Source organism: Zalophus californianus, chromosome 14 (assembly GCF_009762305.2).
Source record: "Zalophus californianus isolate mZalCal1 chromosome 14, mZalCal1.pri.v2, whole genome shotgun sequence".
NCBI lineage: Eukaryota > Metazoa > Chordata > Mammalia > Carnivora > Otariidae > Zalophus > Zalophus californianus.
In genome coordinates, this window is record NC_045608.1 from 67,195,738 (window position 1) to 67,215,222 (window position 19,485).

A 19,485-nucleotide genomic window follows, 5' to 3' on the forward strand; every position below is an offset into this window, starting at 1 on the left:
AGGTTGTTTCTGTAAGTGGACGGTGACCAATCCAGGATTGCTACCCTGGGCTGGGAGAGGGGAGAGGGCACCCAGGGGACCTTGTCTCGCAGCTTTGGTTGAACAGTGAATAACAGTTTTTACTAGCTTGTATATTTACTGAGGAGGGAGTAATGGGGGAGGGGGGAGTCTGGAGATTATGGGGATAGATGCGGAGGAGGTGGGGTAAAGCCTCTCACAGTTACCTCTTTGTGTCACTTGCCCCTGGGTCACAATTCACTGGATTCATTTCTTTTATTTTCAAAAGAATCAGGTTAACCTCTCTGGGCCTCTGTTACTTCATCTATAAAATTAGGTGATTATGATCTCTAAGGCTCCTTCAGCCCCCAAAATCTCTAGATCTAGCAAAAGCAGCTTAAAATATAAGATAGTGTACGAATACTAGTATGACATTATCTGATCCACTATTTTTCAAAAATCCAGGCTTGTAGACTAAGCTGATAATAGCAGATTATATTTTTTAAAAGAATTGTTCCTTGAAAAAAAAAATTGTTCCTCGGATGTCCTTACTTCCAAAAAAATTTAAAAGCCTGGAATTTTTAAAATATATTTATTAAACAGTTGTCTCAGTTTAGAAAAAAATCTTTCCCCAAACAAAGAAATGGGTAAAATGCATATTCTGTATCTTAGTAGCTTGGGGGGAAAAAAGAAACCCAACTGGGTATAGCCTATTTAAAATTAGAACTTGCTGCATGGTGCTGAGCTTCTGATGTCAGTGTGGTACGTTTTCATGCATTCATGTTAGATATCTTACCAGACGCTGCTGTTGAGCAGTTTTCAATTTCACATACAGATGTCTCCTTATCATTTGCTTCAGGTTGTGTTTTTTTGTCTTCAGACTGTTAGGTGGCACACTTTGGCATCTTGGACCATCTTGCCACAGACTTTCTTTGTAACTGGTACTATGGAATCAATATTTTCATTCCTATAACAAAAATCAAAGAATGAATGCCCTCAGTAAAGTTCCTTTAGGCAAGGGGGAGCAATGGTTAAGATGATGTCTAGGGTAACCTTTATGTTTGGCCTCTGATTAGATGTGGGGGGCAGGGTAGATGTAGAATTCAAACTTACCTTTTAAAGATAAGTGCTCCAGGATGGACTTAGTCCCTGGACTTAGGAGAAATTGCATTATTGAACTCAATTTTTACCCTTCCATGTACCAGCACCTTTGCCTTTTCATTTGACTGATCCTTGACTTTGGGTTCAGCTCTATGACTTGCTCTGGCCAATAGAATAAGAAGGAAGAAATGCTGGGCCAGCTCTGAGCCTAGACCTCAAAAGGCCTTACATGTTTCTTTTTTTTTTTTTTAAGATTTTTTTATTTATTTATTTGACAGAGAGAGATAGTAAGAGCAGGAACACAAGCGGGAGGGGGTGGGTGGGAGAGGGAGAAGCAGGCTTCCTGCCGAGCAGGGAGCCTGAAGCGGGGCTCCATCCCAGGGCCCCAGGACCATGACCTGAGCTGAAGGCAGATGCTTAACGACTGACCCACCCAGGTGACCCAGCCTTATATGTTTCTTTGTTGTGCCTCTGACATTGCCATGGGGCAGGGGCGAGTTCAAACAGCAACTACGCCTGAGCCAGTCCACTGGTTCTAGGAGAAGGAGGAAAGATACTTAAAGCAGAACCAAACTGCCCCACAGACAACCAGGCTAGATCAGCAAACCCTTATCCAAGTACAGATCCATGAGAACAGATGATTGTTGTTTTAAGTCACTAAATTTTGGGATTGTTTGTTCCACAGTATTTTTGAAGCAACAGATTTCTACTCACACTCCCTTGGTGATCTAATTTATTCTAACAGCTTGACAACATCTGTATACTCTGAAGACTTCCAAATTTATATCTCCTACCCAGAACTCACGCATGAACTCTTGGCTGATATTTCCAGCTGACTATCACTTGGGGGTCTGATAGACATCTCGAACTTTCCTTGCCCAAAACTGAATTCCTGATTTCCCTCTGAAACCCACTTCTCTCGCAGTCATCCATTTCTCCTTCCAGTGGTTCAAGAAAAAATCCTTGGATTGTCCTTCACTCTCTTTGTCTCACACTCTATATATAGTCTATCAGCAAATTCTTTTGACTTTAACTTCAATATATCTCCAAATCTGACTACTTCTCATCTTCTCTACCACCAAAACCCTGGTGCAAGCCACCATCATCTCTTGGATAGATTAGCACAGTAACTACTAACCGGTCTCCATGGTTTTTGCTTCCCCTCAGTTTATTCTCCCCAGAGCAGCCCAAGTACTCTTTCAAAGTTAAGTAAGGAAAGTAATTTATTTGTTGAGAGAACTGGGTCATTTGTCCTGTAGAACTCCCACATTCTGAATTTTGCAGATTGTATCCCCATGGTCCTGGCTGACTTAAATATTATGCACAATACCTGAATCATCTGTAACAAAATGAAAACACTTGATTGAAGAAAACAGTCACTATTGAAACTGACTAAAACTTTTCACTCACCCAGTGAATAATATCAGGTATGTGGTAAAGAAAAAATGTTTGCAAGTCAGTTCTTAGCATAAGTCTACAATGAATGTGCTAGCTGTTCTCTTCGCATTCCTATTTTTAAATCTCAGCATTTCTGTTCCTGTGTTCATTAAAAACTAGTTCACGAAGATAAGGATTATGTATGTTATTTATCAAAAATTTAGACTCACCTTGAAGAATGATAAAAATGGATTATTAGTTTTTAACATTTTTGTCCTGCTATATTTTAGTAGATATATTTATTTTATTGTCTGTCTGAGATATGAATCAATGATGACTGAGGTATGTTTGCTTTTAATCTTGTTATTTACAATGACAACCTTGAGTTTAAATGGGTTTATGTCAGCAGAATTCACCTAAATGGGTTCTATTTGAGGTAAGCATTGGACTAAAATAGGAAAATCCCACAAGAAGAGCCTCATTCATGTTTATGGATTCATACAAGCTATTCCTGGTATGAGACTCAAATGAAACCATTTACAAGCTGAAAGCTTGTGCATTATGAAGTGTTTCTGGAAATAGGGCTCTTGGAAATGGAAAGTTTCCTTAAAAAATAAAAGTGAGTCACTGTATCTATTTTTAAAGAGAATTAATTCTGAATGGCTACATATAGCTGACTAGTCTTATTTAAAAAAAACAACAACAAACCTACTGAGTAAATAAAAGCAGAATAAGATACTAGAGAAACTACTTACTCAAATGCATATCATTCCTTCACTCACTCATCCCTTTGTTCATTCTGTCACTCAAGGAGTATTTATTGAACTTCTAAGCCATGCTTTACATTGTTCAAGGGGCTGGGTGAAGTGCAGTAGGCTAAGCACAAAGAACCTTCAGACATGCTCTTGCTCTAATGAAAATGATAACTAGTAGGAAAAGCGAGGCATAAAATGCAAGGAGTTACAAAGCAGTAAACGCTCAGTGCTTAAAATAAAGGGTAAGTAAGAATAAAAGATAGTTTAGGACAGTGTCTCCCAAACTTGTCGGATCATAGTCACCTGAGGGCCTTTAAATATACAGGCTTTTCTTCTAGTTCAAGATGGCACATCAAGTGCATGTTTTTCTCATCACTACTTTCCGAGACTCCATTACATTACAAATTAAAAGAAAGGGGGGGGGAGACTTTTCTAATAGTAAAGATAGAGAGGAATAGAAGAAATTTCAACAATGTATGGAAGATAAGAAAATGAAAGAAAAAAAGGAAGGAAGCATATAGATGGATGACTCTCAGTGGATGAACTCGTAGCCCAGAACAAACCACAAAGGGGTCACAGTGGAGGGGTGGAAATCGTTGTCCTGAAGAATTTTACAGAATCTCCTGATTCAGAGTTGGAGGTACAACAGAGATCCAGAAGGAGAAGCAGGGCTGAAAACAGATGGGTTGATTGATGATCTTTGTACGCAGTACTTAGACTCCCAAACTGCTTGGACAATATAGCAACCAGTCTGCTTTTGCCCCTGGGCAAGACTGAAAGGACTTTACTCTTATGAAATTAAAGCATCTGAGAAGAGCTAAGGCTTCCAATGTGAGCGTTGCTGCTCTGGAGTGGGGCTGTTCTTTCTGTGTTTGGGAGGCTCTTAGCTTGACTGCTGACTCCCTACAGGTTCAATCTATAGCTAAGCAGCTGATTTCATGCTTTTCCAAGTACACAGAGCTTCCAGTTAGATGTTTCTCCACACACCAATTATATAAATATCCATTCAAGTTTATTATTATTAAATATAAACAGGCCACCTGGACATACGATGAAAACCAGCAAGATGAAAAGGAAAGACTAAGAGGAAAAACTCAGTAAAACTGACCTCAGATGGGGACAGAGATAATTCAGGGGAAAAAAAAAAGGCTGTATATCTGAAACTAACATAACACTGTATGTTAATTATACTTTATTTAAAAAAGAAAAAAGGCTAATTAGTGATAATGAAAGTGATTTGACAGGCATTTAAAAAATTTTTTTTCAGATATTTCTATATAGAAGGAACAATCAGAGAAAAAGAATGAATTCTTAAAATGAAAACCATGATAGCCCTCCAAAAAGGTTCACTGGAAGATAAAGTTGAGGGACTATCCAAGAATATAGGAAAAAAAAAAAAAACAAACCAAAGATAAAAGTATGAGACAGGCACAGAAATATAGAAAGCTTAGGGAAAATGAGAGTTTCATAAGGAAAGAAGTACAGGACAGGAAATAATATAAGCAAAAATTTCCAGAGATGAAAAATACATGGAGTGGTCAAACTGAAAAGACTAAGGACTTACCAGGTACACAGTAGATTAAATGGTAAAAAATATAAACAAACAAACAAATAAAAAATAAAAAAAAAGCATTAGCCAGATTCATCATCATGAAATTTCAAAAACTTATTACATCTTAAATTTAAAAATCCTATTAAAAATTCTAAAAACTTTAAGGGAGGAAAAATATTACCTATAAAGAAATAAGAAGCTGATCAGCACTAAATATGGAAGACAACAGTGTACTTCTTTCAAGGTTTTGAAAGAAAATAATTTTAGATCTAAAATTCTATAGCCAAACAATCTATATTAATGGTGAGGGCAAAATGAAGGTTTTTTAGATAAAGGTAAAACTAATTAACAAAAAAGATTTTATTTATTTATTTGACAGAGAGAGAGAGAGACAAAAGCAGGGTAAGTGGCAGGCAGAGGGAGAGGGAGAAGCAGTCTTCCCGCTGAACAAGGAGCCTGATGTGGAGCTTGCTTGAACCCTGGACCTCAGGATCGTGACCTGAGCCGAAGGCAGTTACTTAACCCACTGAGCCACCCAGGTGGCCCCCAAACCAACATTTTTTTAAACAAAATTATTATTATTATTACTACTATTATATTTTTTATTTAAGTAGGCTCCACACCCAGCACAGAGCCCAGAGAAGGACTTGAACTTCAAGACCCTGAGATCAAGACCTGAGCTGAGATCAAAAGTTGGATGCTTTACTGAGTGAGCCACCCAGGTGCCTCAAACAAAATTACTATTATTATTTATTTTATTTTGGCAGCGGGGAGGGGCCGAGGGAGAGAGAGAGAATCGACATGGGGCTTAATCTCACAACCCTGAGATCATGACCTGAGCTGAAATCAAGACTGGGATGCATAACCAACTAAGCCACCAGGTGCCCCCCAAAATTATTTTTTAAAAAGACTTTAGACATGCAAAACACTCAAAAAGTTTTTGCCTAGCTAACAAATACACACTGTGTACCTATTTCGGCATTCTCTTAGGCAGTAGAGATAGAACAAGAAACGTGATGGATGCCCTGCCTTCAAGAAATTTATATTTTAAAGGAGGTAAGTTTCAAGCATCCTTCTGGAGAAAGTTATTTGGAGATGTACTCCAGCAAATGATTAGTAAAAAACAAGAAGTTATAAGAAGTGACAGAACTAAACTAAGCAAGCAATGAATAATCTAAGATGAGTGGTATGTCATAGTCCTAAAATGCACTGATTCAAATTCAAACAAGAAGTCATTATGCTCCTTTAGAATCTCTTATAGAAAAAAGAAATAAAAATAGATTTCTTGTAATAAATAAAATGAGAATCCCCTGGAAGATAGAAGTGATAAGGTGTGGTATTAACTGTGTTCAGTAATATCCATTTAAATACCTTTCCTAGGTACATAGGATGTCTACATTTTTCAGTGTTCCCTGTAGTTTGTTAGTACTGTATAATTGAATTATGGCCAAGGGAATGTGAATTTTATTTTCAGGCCAGGGCAGCTGAGAAACAGTGGATTTCTATTTGATGTCCCCAGCCCCCAAGCGTTAGTTGGCTGGATGGACTGGATCCAAAGGAGAGCTTCAAAGATCTCAGGGTGTCAGAGCCACAGCATGGACGAAAACTTTCTCCTGTGGACTGTGAACTGTGATGGACTGTGATATAATCAAGAAATAAATTTTTGTAATATTAAGCCACTGACCAACTGAGATTTCAGGGTTTTATTTGTTACTGCAGCATTTCTTAATCTACCCTAACTACAAATACAGTGAGAGAGAGAGAGAGAGAGAGAGAGAGAGAGAGAGAGAAAGAGATAGAGAAAGCACCCTTTTCTCTCAGTAAGAAATAAATATACTTAGGACTCAAAATAAAATGCAGAACAACAAACTCATAATCCAATTCAAAGTCAAGTTAAATGTGGCCATCTGTCAGGGCAGAAGCTAGGTCCTGGGCACAAATAAATCTATGAAGAATTAAGAAAAAGAAATTGGTGCTGACAGGAAGGCAAAAGGGGGCAGCAGCCTGAAGAGAAGGCAGAGTTCAAGAACAACTGTGGTAGGTTCATTTATTCTTAAGTCCACTGGCACCGTACCAACTACCACCAGAGCCATTTGCTGATGTTATAGAGGAGTTAACCTACTTTGGATCTAGAGCAAAGCTACATAATATATGAAAGTTTGAAAGTTAAGAAGCATCTGTATGTATATAGATATAGAGGACAGAGACTCTCAAGGGGGACAGGTGGGGAAGTAGAAAGGAGCAGTGATAATGAATGAACTGTGGCTCAAAAAGCAGATTAGCTTGGTTGGCCACATTTCTGTATATTGAGTCTCCCCAAGTTCTGATAGTTATCTACAAACCTGTATACAAGTTTAGATCATTTGAGACATCCAAGTCATCTGCATTAGGAAATACTTATCCAGCCAAGAGGAGTGCAAAGTAGGACCAGGACTATTTGTTCCTGCCCTAAAGGAGTTTACAGTCTCACTGGGCACACATTAAGATAGCGAGAGCAATGAGAAACCCAAGGCAGCACATAAGAAGGGCCAAGTGACTGGTGCAGAAAACCACATACCCTTATAGGATTTAGAAGAGGGAGAAAATCTAAGGGTTTAGAGAGCTAGGGAGGAGGGTGAACTTGAGCTGCTAGATCTTGAGAGTCAGACAGAGCTTAGGCAAGAAGAAAGAGGGAAGGAGGGCCTTCCAAGTGGAGAAATGGTGCCAGCAAAGGCAAGAAGATAGCAATTAGGGGCCAATGTAGGAAGAGTCCAGCTATGAGATGGCAAATGTAAGTTGGGTCCAAAGTGTATAGGGCCTCGAACAACAGGTAGGATTTGGGATTTATTTTGTAGATAATAGGTAGCATCAAGGTAAAAGTGGTGGTTTTGTACCCAGATCACACTTATTTTTCAAGTATTAGTTTTTGAACTTTCATCTGTCTGGAAATACTCTCCCCAGTTAGTTTGGTTCTGGAGTAGCTACAAAAGTCATTTAGCCTTGCCTTATTGGGAGTGAAGAATGAAAAGTTCTGTTCCAGAAGATGATACACCCATATCTGTTGTTGCCAAGATTTTTCCTTCCTTCTTACTTAATGTTAAAGTAAGGAAACCTCCCAGGAGTTCCGAGAATTAAGTAGTATCTCGCAAGGGACTTTCTTATGCTTATTATTTATGTAGCTTATTAAAGAAAAGATGTCTTTTACAAACATTACCTTATTAGTCTTTGTTGAATCTACTTCAAACAGTCAGGAAAGATGGTGGGACCGTGGTGGGGGGGTAGGGAGACCCAAGAATACCAGGAAGGCTGTCTATAGATGTTAAATAGGATTTGGAGACTGTGAGGGTTCTAAAAACATGTTGTATTATGGAACAGCTTTCCTCTTTCTAAGAAATAGAAAAACCACGTGTTTTTCCCTCAACATACTTTTCCTTGAGCAGAGAATACAGAAAATGTCTTTTATATCTTTAGACATAGACATAAGTAAACATGGGACTGTATAAAAGCAACACAGCTAGTGGGTTAAGCATTTGTTTATAGGTTTGGTGTAGTTTGCACAATGGAAGTTGGCTGAAGAACATACATGGAAAGAATAAAAACAGGGATCTTCTCTACTCATCCAAGCCTCACAAGGACCCAAGAGCATCACAGAATCGGACTCACAAAGACAGGAATAGAGGTTGGGAAATGATCTGAATAGTGAGTTTCCAGCCCAGCAGTGGGTCTGCAGCTCCCTTTTTGTGCCTGGCTATTATGCTGTTTTAAAAGGTAAGCTGAGGGGCCCCTGGGTGGCTCAGTTGGTTAAGCGACTGCCTTCGGCTCAGGTCATGATCCTGGAGTCCCGGGATCGAGACCCGCATCGGGCTCCCTGCTCGGCGGGGAGTCTGCTTCTCCCTCTGACCCTCCTTCCTCTTGTGCTCTCTATCTCTCATTCTCTCTCTCTCAAATAAATAAATAAAATCTTAAAAAAAAATAAAAGGTAAGCTGAGGCACATTACATTTTTCAAAAGTTGATTTGTTCATGGATTGATTTGAATTGGTCATTGCCAAAGTGGAGGTGGTTAAGAGTGCTCCACCAATGGGGCAAGGTCTTCATACAGAAGATGCTGAAACAAAGCAAAGCAGTTATTCAGTTGGCTATAGCTTATGTGGTTGCCTTGTTTGGGAAAGCCTAGTTGGCTATCTGTGATTGGTTGTTCTTAAATTTCCCTTTCTTGGATTGAAGTGCATTGACTGGCTTAGGCTTGAAATTTCCAGACCTCTTCCTAAAGAATGTATACCATTTTGCATTCCTATCAATAACAAATGAGTTTCAGTCACTCTACAACTTTGCCAGTGTGTGAGTTTGTCAGTCCTTTAAATTTAGTCATTCTAGTGGGTATGCAGTGATATCTCATTGTGGTTTTTAACTTGATCTCCTGATGACTAAAGGTGTTGGTCACTTTTTCATGTTTATTGATAATTTATATATTTTCCTTTATGAAATGTCTATTCTTTTGCTGAGTTTTTTTCTTTTTAAATCTGGTTGCTTCTTATTTTTATTAAGATGAAGGACTTCTTTATATATCCTAGATACAAGTTCTTTGTCAGATATATGCTTGCATATGTTTTCTCCCAGTCTGTGGCTTACATGTTCATTTTCTTACTGGTGTTATGATGAGCACAAACTTTTAATTTTGATGAAGTCCTATTTATCAGGTCGGTTTTTGGTTTTTAGGCAACTATTGCTTTGTATGTCCAAGAAATCTTTGCCTGACTCCTAGTCATGAAGATATTCTCCCATGTTTGGTCTGAAATTTTTATGATTTCAAGTTTTACATTTAGGTCTATCATCTGTCTCAGATTAAATTTTGTATATGGTGTGAGGTAGGGGTTGAAGGTAACATTTTTTTCCATATAGATTCAGAATTATTTATTCCAGCACCATTTTGTTGAAAAGACTTTCCTTTGTCCATTTCTTTGGCACCTTTGTCAAAAATCAAATGACCATATAGGTATGGCCTATGTCTGGGCTCTCTATTCAGTTACCTGATGTGTTTGTCAATCCTGAAGCCAGTAGCACACAGTATTATGATTGCTATAACTTTATAGTAAGTTTTGAAATCAAGTGGTATAAATTCCTGAAAACTTGCTCTTCTTTTTCAAAATTGCTTTGGGTATCCTACATCTTTTGCACTTGTGTTTAATTACAGAGTTGTCTTGCTAGTTTCTCCCAAAAGTGTTTTTGGAAGTTTGATTGAAATTGTGTTGAACCTATAAAAACATCTGGGGAGAACTGACATCTTAACAATACCGAATCTACCAACCCATGCATATAGTATATTTCTCAAGTGTTTTAAGTCTTTTAAGTTTCTTTCAACAATGTTTGGAGGTTTTTACTGGAAAGGTCTTACATATCTTGTGCTAAATTTATAAAGTTTTTTTTATATGAAATTCCTATAACATAAAATTAACCATTTCACAGTGACATTTCAGTGGTATTCAGTACATTTACAATTTAGGGACACCACTACCTCTATTTAGTTCCAAAACATTTTCATCATTCAAAGGAAAACCCTGTACCCATTAAGCAGTTTCTGCAAATTCTGTCTTCCCCCTCACCCTTGAAAACCAGCAATCTGATTTCTATCTCAATGGATTTGCTGTTCTATAATTTCATATAAATGGAATCATGCATTATGTGACCGTTTATGTCTGGCTTATTTCACTTAGCATAATGTTTTTAAGGTTCATCCATGTTGTAGCATGTGTCAATACTTCATTTCTTCTCATGGCTGATTAATAGTATACACCCTATTTTGTATATCCATTCATCCATTGATGGACATATGAGTCATTTCTACCTTTTGACTATTGTAAATAGTGCTGCTATGAACATTTGTATAAAAACATTTGAATACCCGTTTCCCATACTTCTGAGTATATCCCTAGGAGTGGAATTACTAGCTGATACGGTAATTCTATGTTTAACTTTTTTAGGAGCTGCCAAACCGTTTCCCATAGTGGTGCACCATTTTATATTCCCACCAGCAATGTACAAGGGCTCCAATTCTCTCACATCTTCACCAAGTCTGTTACTGTCTGTCTTTTTGATAATAGTCATCCTAGTAGATGTGAGATGGTTTTTGAAGTGAAGTGGGTTCACTGGTTTTGATTTGCATTTCCCTGATGACTCATTACGTTGAGCATCTTTTCATGTGTTTACTGGGCATTCGTGTATCTTCTCTGGAGAAATGTCTGTTCAAATCCTTTGCCCATTTCTTATTTAGGTTGTCTTCTTATTATTGAGTTGCAAGAGTTCTTTATATATTTTGGATACAATCTCTTATCAAGTATATAATTTACAAGTATTTTCTCCCATTCTGTAAGCTGTCTTTTCACTTTCTTGATGGTATCATCAGCAGCACTAAAGTTTGTAATTTTTATGAAGTCCAATTTATCTATTTTTCTTCTGTCTCTTGTGCTTTTGATGCTGTATTTAAGAAACCACTGCCTAACCCAAGGTCATAAAGATTTATGTTTTCTTGTATTGTTTTTTTAGCTTTAGGCCACACTTCAAGTAGTACTGTGTTAGAGTACTTATATTTCCAGGAACATATGATACCATAGTTAAAGGAATCATGCTAATGGAGAAATTTCAGCTTCAAGTGAGTTTGGTGAGGAGAGATATTTTTGTTTAAGAGAGGTCTCTAGCATCCTTCAAATTACATCAGTCAGGGACTGCCAATTCACCCATGTGTACAAGGGGTCTTACTTGGCTCCCCTGGCAATGTGCACTGGAGTTTAGTGGTTAAAAGCAGAGGTTTGGAATTCATAGTTTCCAAAGGTTCACATTTCTAATTTTCTTACTCATCAGCCAAGTGACTTAACTCCTCAGATTTCAATTAAAGAGTTAAATAGTCTCTGCCTCAGAGGGTTGTTGAGAGGATTAAATGAAATAATGTGTTAAGACACTTAGCACAATGTTCCGCTCATTGTAATCACTCAGTGAAAGTTGGCTGCTGTTATTATTATTGGCTGCCAAGTAGTTGGATGATAGTGCCATATAAGCAGAGGGATGAGAAAGCAACTACATATAAAATCACAGTTTCACCAATGATGGTTTAGTACTGAATTCAAACAGTATTTAACCATGTTTTAAAGCACACAATTTGGGGTAAATGTTGATTCTTTAGAAAGTCAATCTCTAGAGGGCCATAAAAGCTATTTTAATCACAACTAATTACAAGCAAGTATAAATCAATAAACTTTGCTAAATGGTCTAAAATATAATAAAGAAAACCATCATTAACAATCATCCAGGAAGCCACTGTCCTTAATAGTGAGATGATGTAAAAGTTGGATGAGAAGAATGAATTTTATTGTTTGGAAACTCCAGACGTTAACAATGCTTTCAGGGAAGTTCTTAATTTGGCACAGAGTCCTGGCTTTTCAGAAGGATTATTTACTTTAGATAACTTGAGTTTATTACTTCTAAATTATATGTATATTAGGCCTGGAATGGAAATAAATGGCCATTTGCAGCAAGGTAGTCTCGGCTCTTAGTATTTTTTGGATCCTTTCTCAGCTCAAGACCAACTGTCTTGCCATTCTTCCTCCTGAAGCTACGATATTGTTTCAGAGCCCACATCAAGACTGGAGTCCAGTGGCATTTAGAAAGCCTTAGCTCCCTTCTAGTCCTGCATACTGGTGACTGACTCAAGTCTAGGGGTCCTAGGGCCTTACCTGCTCTCCCAGTGTATGTTGCTGCCCTCTGAGTAGGAGAGCCAATGCCCACATGGGTTCCTGAGTTAAATTCCTCTCTGCCCATCATATCCCCTAGTCAAGCACTGGGCTTGCTTCTTGCCACCCTATTTATTCTCAGTGGTGTGTTTTCCCAAGGCTAGAATGTGACCATGAAGCCAAGTGAGCAGCAGGGACACATTATCTAGGATGATGAGGATTGACAACCTCCTGCTCCTCGGATATCCGTGCTGCTGAGCTCTATTCCCTTTGTGGTCCTGGCTACACCCTAGGTCACAGCTTTGCTTGCATCACACAAGAATCTGTGAGGCCTTTTGGACAGTGTACCTTTCCAACCCAGTTCCTGTCCTACCCTGGGGAACAGACCAAGTTCAAGTCCAGCCCCTTCTGTCATCTTCACCTATCTATATTGCAATGGGGGATATCACAGATGTTACAGACTGGTTCAGTTCTGATGGTAAGGCCAAGAGATTGAGCAGGAAAAGCTTGTTATAGCAGTAAGAACTGGATTTGAGTCTTGACTCTGCAACTAACAAGCCTTCATATCTGCTGACCTCCCTTGGGTAAATCAAAGGGCTAATGAGAACGTAAGATGACACAGATGGCATAAATATGCACTGGAAAACTGTTAACACTAATAAGAAGTTACTGTTGGCTGATCACTGAGTGCCAAATAGAGAGAAGGATTCTGTAATCAGAGTTAACAGAAAATCTAAAATAACAGTGGTGTAAACAAGATAGAATTTCATTTCTTTCCAAAATAAAAGAAGTTTGGAAGTGGGCAGTCTGGAGTTAGAACATTGGTTCAGTAGTTGTTGGGGACCCAGGCTTCTATGATCTTTCTGTTCCATACTAACATATGGCCTCTCTCTTCAAAGTGACCTCATGGCCCAAGATGGCTCCTGGGGCCCCATCCATATTACTGACATCAGGAAAGAGGGAAATGGGCGCCTGGGTGGCTCAGTAATTAAGCATCTGCCTTTGGCTCAGGTCATGATCCCAGGGTTCTGGGATTGAGCCCTGCATCGGGCTCCCTGATTGGTGGGAAGCCTGCTTCTCCCTCTCCTACTCCCCCTGTTTGTGTTCCCTCTCTCGCTATGTCTTTCTCTGTCAAATAAATAAATAAAATCTTAAAAAAAAAAAGAAAGGAAACAGAAGAGAAATATTGCCTAAGTCAAACTCTTTTGAAGTGACTTTCTTGAAAATTTCATATATTACTACTTACATCTTATTGGTCAGAACAGAGTCACACAGCCACATCTAAAGGCAAGTAAGCCTGGGAACTGTAGTCTTTCATTTGGGTGCATTGCCCCCAAGAATGGATACTGTTGGATGGTAACTAACGTTTGTCACATACGGTCATTTGAAACCGAATGAAATGTCAACATTCCTTGAGAGAGAGAGTTTAAAGTGATAACAGTGAAACAATCTGCTTTTGTGATTGGCTCAAATAAAATAAATGACATCTACTTACTCAATCAACAAAAATATTTTATGTGGCAACTGTATGTCAGGGATTGTGCTCAGCAGCAGAGAGATGGTAGGGAGCTGAAATGAACATCCCTTGCCCTCATAAAATGTACAGTGCACATCTTCCTATGAAAGGAAATGTGTGTAATTCCAAACTGTGGTGTGAGTTGTGTATGGAGAATCGTGTTAGGTGGTCAGACTTGAACTTTGTACCCTCAACTGTGTAGAGGGACAAAGGGCCTCTGTCATTGGGCCTGGAGTCAGCTGGAAGCACCCCCATTAAATGATGTGGTTACACATTCTTAGCATGCTGATGGTATTCCTCTTCTCGGACCTTCCTCACTGCTCACCAAAGCTGTTTTAACTCTTACCTGTAAATGAGATCCTATCTGCTTGGTCATATTCCCTATACCTAGGAGAGAATTCTCCCCTATTTTCCACAGAGCTGAGGCTACACTCATTGCTCAATCTAAGGAAATTGGGATGTGATGTCCCACTCTCCTTGCCTGTGGCAAATAGATGAGCCATTACTCAGGCATCCTAAGGACCAAAAGTATCCATCTGCAAATGTCTATCCCAATAGGAAATACTTTATTGTTTGGGCCTGGATTTCTGCTTTGATTTGCTATGGCCATTTCTGATCTTATGATTTCATTTGGAATTGAAATAGAGAATTTTATTTGCATTGCCCTTATTCTTCATTAGCTAATAGTTGGCTGGACCTTGGAATTTTAACATGGTAAAACAAAGAAAAGAGGCACAGCATTTTTTCTGCTGTCATTTTGTGGAGCCAAGAATTTTTATTTGCCCTTCTGAAGAGTGGCTTTATTTTTAGCCCCATGCAGCATTTTTAGATGGATGTCCTGTCTGTTTCCACAGGGCAGCTCAGATAACCCAATCACATCCGGTTTTAGGGACAAATTCTTTTTGTTCCAACTTAGGAGCATCAAGCATTGCTAGAATAAAGAAGAGGTTTTCGCTCTCCTTAATGAGAAAATATATGGATTAATGATGTTTCCATATCATATGTTGGCCTTTTTTCTTTGAAGGTTTTGGGTTTGGGTGTACAACTTCATGGTTACATGGAAGATTCTTGGGCTCTACTGCTGATAAGAAATAAACTGAGTCTGATAAAATACCTCCAGAAATGGGGAGACTTAAAGGTCAAGAGAATAAAGACAATAGCAATTTCCCAAGTGCTCAGGGAAAGATGCACAGCTGGGCTTCTATGAAGCCTGGAGTTTAGGAGGAGAACTGGAAGGCATAATGTGTTCTAGCATCCATAGAAGCCAGTGGCCTTCGCCAAGAGCTTGGCCATTAATTCAGTTCAGAGCTATGCCACCATTACTAACTCCAGGCTCTCAGACATACTTGTCATTTTATCTAGTTCTAATGTCCCTTTTGCTTCAAACTTACTTGCTGATAGCTTAGCACTAACGACGGAGATGTTTCAAGTTGCAATTAGAAAAAAAGAATGACATTTTAGGCTTGTTTACACTGCCAGTTGATGCAGCTGCAAGACAAAGGCCTTCAATTCATCTGTAAGTCTGTTAGTTACTTCAGCCTGCCCAGTCACTCTTCTTGCTCTGAGAAGTGCTCTGGTTCCTAAGGTTACACTGGGTTCTGCAGAAAATGACCATTGCTGTCCTCCGGGGGTAGGTCATGAAGCCAGGTCTGTGTTCTCATAGATGATTTTCTGTCACCTCTGGCAGTACTGGCTTCAAGTACAAAGCTAAGGGTGCTGGGCTTCCATCCCTATATGTAATGTAAAGCTTATGTGGAGAAAATGCCCCACCAACTTGACTGCCCAGTTACCCTCCTAAGTACAGCTGCCATTTTTAGAAATGTGTGCCATGTCTGAAGGGCAGTGTGAGCCTCATTCTCAGAGCCAGGCCAGAACACCTCAGAGAGAGCATTCTGCCCTGTGTGGTCAGTCACAGCATCCTCATATCATTTTCTACTAGTAATCACTGGGAATCCATCCTCAGATTCCAGGACCTGGTTAGATCCCTTCTCTGATCGACTTCCTGTCCTTCATGGGCTAGGAAGAAAATCAGTAATGAGTAGCTCTCCTTTGGGTTCTTAATGTGACAGCCTAAGGTAAGAAAATTTATCTCAAGGGTAAATTGTGAAGCTTTTTTTTGATAGTTCATGATAATAAAGATGGTGGGGGGAAAAGGTATCAAATATCATGGTGATGCTTTTGAAATCTGTCAAGAATGCCACTGGCAAGGTGCCTCTTCAGTTAGGATGGTCTTTGGCAACCTCATGGTAAGAGGTCTTCCACAGTAGATTTCTGTGCAACTCAGCAAGACCTTAGAAATCCTGGCCTCAGAGGAGTCACCATTTTGGTCCTTCTATCTCATCTGAGAGGCAGAATGTTTGGCATACAAGGATCTTGGGGGGCACTTGGGTGGCTCAGTTGGTTAAGCATCTGACTCTTGATTTCAGCTCAGGTCATGATCTTGGGTCATGGGATGAAGCTCTGCACTGGGCTCCACGCTCAGTGGGGAGTCTGCTTGAGGATTTTCTCTCTCCCTCTTCTTTTGCCTCTCCTTCCACAGTCTCTCTCTTTTTCTCTCTCTAGAATAAACAGATCCTTTAAAAAAGAATGGGATCTTGGACTTTGATTCAACATCCTAGTAAGGAGGGAGGCATAATATCAACACCATCACCCACACTATCAGAAGACCTAGCAGGAATACAGAAGCTTCCCTTGGCCATACAAAGATCCTAACATGATGGGGAGGACTCCAGCTGCTGACAGTGGCCAAAGGCTAACCTAGACTTTAATAATCATTTTTGAAGGAATTCCATTTTCAAAAATAATTTATTCAAATATTTTATGTCAAAATAATTCTAGAAAGTATTTATTTCTATTAGTCTCCCCCAATCAAATGTGTATTTAACTACATGAACACCACTATTACTTCATAGTTTTTTTATTATAGACTTTTTTTTTATCCACATGAATGTTAAAGAAACTACAACAGAGTTAAATACCATTTTTGATAACATGATTATATTCTTAATTACACTCAATATTAAACTGTAAAATATTTCCAGAGGAATACAATCTTCATTCATACAGCAGGCAAAATACCAGAGAGGAAGGGGCCACATGTAAGTCTGTCCAGTTTGCTGTGAAAAGCGGGTTTGTATGGCTGACACCGTCCCAGCTGTCGAAACGTGATCCCCACTCCTAGGACAGGTCTTGTGTTTCCACCAAGAATCACTGCTTCAAACACAACAGACAGTCTTGCAAAGCCGCTCTCTCCACGTGGGCAGCACTGAGATCACTTGGGACCGTCCACGGATTTCCCATTCCGGTTGGCTTAACAGCACTCCCACGCTCTGGGTTCAGTTGGCCTCGAAAAACACAAAGACTCAAACTTTGGTTCCACCAAAAGATGCGACAAGCATTGGCTGCTCTGGTTGGCGCCCCCCCTCCCCCCACTAATGAATGGCCGCTACAGTCTATTTTCCATGGTTGTCCATGCTGCTTTGAGGTCACTTGTCCTTGGGTTCTCCCGAACCTGATTTTGTATTGGATTCCCAAGCCCTTTCAATTCGCAGTCTTTATGTGGGTCAGAAGTGCTCAGTGGCAGGGTGTATCTTACAAGAGAACAAGAGTAAGTGGTTCTGTGCACCTAGGAGAAGACAAAAAGCACAGAATGAGGACTTCAGCACCATACAAAACACATCAAGTAGCATTTAGTACATCCTGAGAGAAGACGTTTTTAGTACCGTGTGGATAAGATGTTTCAACAGTGACTATGAAAGCATCTTCTTTTTTACATCTATTTGCCTGCCATCTTCGTTTATACATCTCCGCGGACATTGAGCCAAGCTAGAACGATTACATCAGAGTGTGCTGGTTTGCTATGCCTTCTTTACAGTAATGCCATGTTTGCAGGGTTCTAGAAGCTCCGGTTTGCTTAAGACAGCCTGCGGTGAAAGGGGCAGACAGAATTTCATGCGCCAGTGCCCTGCTGGCTTTGGCTGGACAGCCCGTTACATCTATTTTTCTTGTCCTGAGGTGTTAGGGCAACAGCAGAAGCATGACTGGAGTTTTGTGATTCAACATCAACAAAACTATTGGATTGGCTATTAACTGCATATTTATAACGGATACTAGAGGATGTGAATTAGGCCCCGATCTCCAGGTATAAATCAGAGGAGAGCAGATGAAGTGCAGGAGGCAGAGCCAGGCAGCTGGGCTCAAATCCTCCTGCGTGCTCCCAGTGAGACCACAGACCACGTACTCAGCTCTCTGCCTGTCAGTTTTCTCACAGCTGTAGAATACAGTGAAAATAGAAGTCCTTCTCTCAATGGGTTGTTTTGGAGATTAAATAAGATAATTGACTCAAAGCATTGAGCAGATTAGGAGCACGTTGTCGTTTTCAATGGAGACTTTTGAAAGAACCTAGTCTTCTATGACTACAGATGAAAGAAATGCATATGCTATTCCTTCCCTTTGTCTTTGAGCTATACAAAAGGAAGACACAGAGTGTTCTCTTACAATCCCTCTATATCCTTTTAAGAACTTTTTCTTGTAATTATTTTTGTAGCAATTATTCCAGAACTGAAATAAAAGTAAGAGGAGTTTACCAAAGAGGTAGATACTCTTCGTACAGGAAGAAAAATTCTCAACCTCTCCAGAAGTATGCAAAGTAGCCATTTGTGATGAAGAAAATGCAAACATAGGTAAAAGTAGGTTGATCGTGCCCTAAGGTGTTATATATGGTCTCGAGCATATTTTAATAAAAGCAGCCCCTTTATGGGAAAGGAAGGAGAGTATGGCAGAAGTCTGGTACGCAAGAATTATAGTCAACATTTTAGACCTGGCAGAAACTTTTATCAGGCTTGGCCACCCACATTTTATAGATGAGACTGAGCCTCAAAGAGATTACATGATATTCTACTCAAGATAACATAGGGAGGTAGTGTCAGATTTAGAAGGCAGACTCCTTCCAAACTGGCTCAGCGATCCTTGGGAGAGCGATCCTCTTTCAAACTACACTTAACACAGTGTAATAGAGTCAAATAGACCTGGATTGAATCCTGGCTCTGTCACTTGTTAGCTAAGTGACCTCACTGAACCTCAATGTTCTATCTACCTTATAGAGTTGTAAGGGTCAAAAGAGATAGATAATGTGGCAAAGAATTTAGCCTAGTATCTGGCATAATTAGTGCTCAAGAAATGATAGTTATTATTATTTCCGGCTTGGTCACGAGTTTCTGTATGACTATGAACAAGTCATTTCCCACGATCCACTTTCCACTTGTATAAAATGACTGAAAGACCTGGGTGCTTCAACGAGCTACATGGAGGACATTTGTATAATGTCAAAAGGTGCTTGGGGGCGCCTGGGTGGCTCAGTCAGTTAAGCGTCTGCCTTGGCTTAGGTCATGACTTCAGAGTCCTGGGTTCCAGCCCCACATCAGGCTCCCTGCTCAGCAGGGAGTCTGCTTCTCCCTCTGCCCCTCACCCCATTTGGGCTCTCTCTC

At 39.7% G+C, this 19,485-nt stretch overlaps 1 protein-coding gene across 1 annotated transcript in view; it reads right to left on the reverse strand.

Annotated features, from left to right (window-relative positions):
- Positions 1 to 17,445: 17,445 nt before the first annotated feature.
- Positions 17,446 to 19,485, reverse strand: part of SKOR2 (SKI family transcriptional corepressor 2) — a 42,563-nt gene continuing 40,523 nt past the window's right edge. Inside the window, exon 9 of the mRNA XM_027576768.2 lies at positions 17,446 to 17,624. The gene's annotated coding sequence lies outside the window, so the exon portion shown is untranslated. The remainder of the gene's footprint in view (positions 17,625 to 19,485) is intronic.